General features: G+C 36.1%; 1 non-coding gene across 1 annotated transcript; it reads left to right on the forward strand.

Annotated features, from left to right (window-relative positions):
* The first annotated feature begins 1863 nt into the window (after positions 1 to 1863).
* Trnar-ucu (transfer RNA arginine (anticodon UCU)) lies at positions 1864 to 1936 on the forward strand. The gene has a single exon. It is a non-coding gene; the product is annotated as a tRNA-Arg (tRNA).
* Positions 1937 to 3519: the final 1583 nt, after the last annotated feature.

Genomic DNA, 3519 nt, shown 5'->3' on the forward strand with positions numbered 1-3519 from the left:
CTTGGTGTGTATTGTATATAAAACCACTTTAAGATTATATGTATAATATTATTTAAATCACCATTCTAACTTGAACGTGGAAGTGATCGTGCTGCTCGTTCTGTCATACCTACTCCAACACATTATGTTTCCGAAGGGACAGTAGGTTAACCTTTTGTCTGGCCGTCCGGCCGTATGTCTGTCCTTTGGCCCAAGGGCCGTTTTACGGCTAGGGCCGCTTATTGACGCCCGACCCAACTCCGCCATATGTGATCGTTTATATTACAAACCACATTTTTTCACTCACTTATATGAATTACCCAACCAGTTGTCCATACTTTCATTCAACTATATTTCCCAATATATGACGTATCTCTTGTCACGTATTTTCTTTGACGAAGCACACAAATTAAATCTATAATTTCTGGATTTTAAGATATAAAATTCGAACATGATTGTTTTTCTTAAGGTAAAATATTTCCTTAAATCATCAGACGGATCCAAAAGATATTTCGGAGTGTGGGTTTGTCTTAAAACTGGAAACTTCAAAACGAATAAAAATGAATAGCTGCGGCCAATCATTCCGTTTCGTACGTCGTGTTCTTGTTCGAATGGTTAGATCTCTAATTTATATACAAACGTTTCCAAAACTAATTGTGGTTTGAATGAATACGATATCTAAGCAGATGATGAAAGGAACGCTCCACGGCAGTCTGGGGGACATACAACAAACTGCTACCTTTAAGCAGAGAGCCTTTGTGTCCATCTGAGTGAACGACATGAAAAAGAACAAATGAGTTCAAATTATTGAAATAATGAACATAAAATGAAAGAGCACATCGTTGTAATATTACTATTATAAGAATTGCAATTAGTTTTTTACTGAGAAAATCGGTTGTTTACTAAATTTTGTTTGAAAAAGTAGCATCCTTACTCTATTCATATGGCTCCTCTTCAGAAAGTGTTGAGTATAGAATGTTTGTAAATTGTAATTACATTTATAAACATTATTAAAGTTTCAGCATTAAATAAATGTTTAGCTTGTTAAAAAGTTTTTGTACAAAGGAAGAGTGTTTTAACAATAAGTTAATAAAGAGTGTTACGAACGTTTCAGTTAAGGTCGATATATTCATCAACCGAAAGTTGTAAACTAGAAAAAAATAAACAAAATAGGTGACCGAAAGTTCGACAAAGAACAATATTTTACTTCATTATTTGTGTTTTTCATGGGTTCGGTTTTGTTTTTTGTTTCTTTTGTTTCGGTTAAAATAAGTGTATTGTAATTTATTTACAAACTTAACTTGAAGATTGTTTTGTTTGACAATTGTATCATATTTGACAATTAAATTGCCTAGATATGCATGGACCGGGCGCGAAACATTAACGACGGAGGGACTACATGCTGATGACGAATGTCGATTCTCAACACAAAACCGCCATATAACTTGAGTCTACAAGAGATTGAAGGGTGGATGTGCGATTATATTAAACTAACATTGTACCATACATAAAGTATATTTTAATTCATCGAATAAGAAATTCTGTCGGAGTTTGATTGTGAGCGGTTTAAGTTAAGGCGTATTTTCTGTACAGTTGTTAGAGTATGTAACTTTATTTTGCTTTGCTTAGTTTGAAGATTGATTTGTCAGTGCGCGAGATGCACGTGCATTTTATGATGGCGGACTATCACTTCACTTCACGCGGTCTGAATCACGTTTCTTTTCAACATACAGTAGGATTCAGTGGATACAATAAAGTTTTGTGTAAATATAACTTGTATACATGTTTAAAGCAATGATAAAGGCCTATTTATTTCTTACTTAAAGTCAATGTTGCACGTGAAATTATTACTTTTCAATCAGAGTACTCAACAACAATGTATCTGCCACCGTGGCCTAATGGATAAGGCACCGGCCTTCTAAGCCGGGGATTGCGGGTTCGATCCCCGCCGGTGGTAACTTTTATTTTCAGCATTGCGAAAAATCGGCTCGGGACTGGCACTGTTCTTTCTATGTATTAAACACACATAACGTCATTAGCAACAACTCTGTTGTGTGATTTGTATGGAAGGGAATTTCCGCCAGTGCATGCATGATGTTAAATAACATTCTTATTTAACAACTGTCATGTGAATTCTGTAACATGGTAGTTGCATTTCGCCTAGTTACATTAGCTGTACAAGCACTTCATATACTTGTGTCATATTGATAAGTTTATATTTACTTCATTTATATCTTTTCTGCGCGTGTGTTATTGACAACTGCAGTTAACCTTTTGGACTTTTTATGAATGCTTATTTTAACGACGTTCTTTGTTTTACTATGTGCATTTGGCTATGTTGCTACTGAATTTAACAAGCTGTTAATATCTTTGTGGATCTATATTTCTTCTTAAGTCGATTGCTAGTGCGTCTCTGATTTAGGATTAGTTTTCGGTTTTGCATACACCCCCATTATAAATAGTTTACGTTGCGTAAAGGAGAACCATAATTCCAGCGCAAATTGCGCGTAAATTACTATTGCCTGGAGATCACTCTAAACATCAAAATCAAAATCTCCGGTATCAATCGTGATATATCGACTATCCCTGGAATACTCCGTAAAAATGCATCATTTAAATACAATGAATATGCATTATGTCGAAATACCGTCTTCCAATAGCCTCATTTACTAAAACGCGGTGAGCGGGTAAAAACATAGCCGTCTGCAACATGCCGATTGCGGCGACACGAATTACCATTAGCAAATTAATGTTGATGTTTTTACTTTCATGACGCATATCGACTGTTTTGTTGAGAATCTCGAACATGTTTAGAGAAAATGATAAGGAAAGATAAGGCATTTTTCGTCGAAAAAAATATAAGACGATGCCTCACCCTCTAATATCATTTTTCTTACTGCGGAATGAAGGGTTGAAGGCGATTTCTTTGTGTAAAAATGACACTTAATTGTTTCGTGTCATCGATCTTTAGTAATATTTTTTCCGGATAAGTTTTGTTCTCGTTCACTAACTACCTCTAATTGTGTATTCATGTTACATGTCTGCTATTTACACTATAACTACCTACTGCCTAACTCACATATACCGATGTACTAATTTAGTAGTTTTAAAGACCTATTCGCTAATAAATAAATAACATCGGAACCACGAGGCTCGACATGACTTTGTGATACAAATGACTTGAGACGTTGATTGTTTTGTATTACTTTGTTACTACGTTAGCCCCGTCACACCGGACTGGCGTTCTTACGGCGACCTAAGATTGTGTTTCTGGAAATTTCTGATTGTCGTAGTAAGGACGCCAATTACTTTTTCGGTAAAAATGCTGTTTTTCGCCTTCCCGTCACACCAGCGTCCTAGTTTATGGCGTTCTGCCCATATCTTTCCCATCACAAGCAACATTCGTATTTGTATATGAGCTTCCGTCTGGGAAAACGTGGCTTAATGCTTGTGCGTAGAGTGTCGTCCTAGATTAGCATGTGCAGTCCGCACTGGCTAATTAGGGACGACCTTTTCCGCCTAGACTTTATTTTCGATTAG

This window comes from Dreissena polymorpha, chromosome 2, assembly GCF_020536995.1.
Source record: "Dreissena polymorpha isolate Duluth1 chromosome 2, UMN_Dpol_1.0, whole genome shotgun sequence".
Classification (NCBI taxonomy): Eukaryota; Metazoa; Mollusca; class Bivalvia; order Myida; family Dreissenidae; genus Dreissena; species Dreissena polymorpha.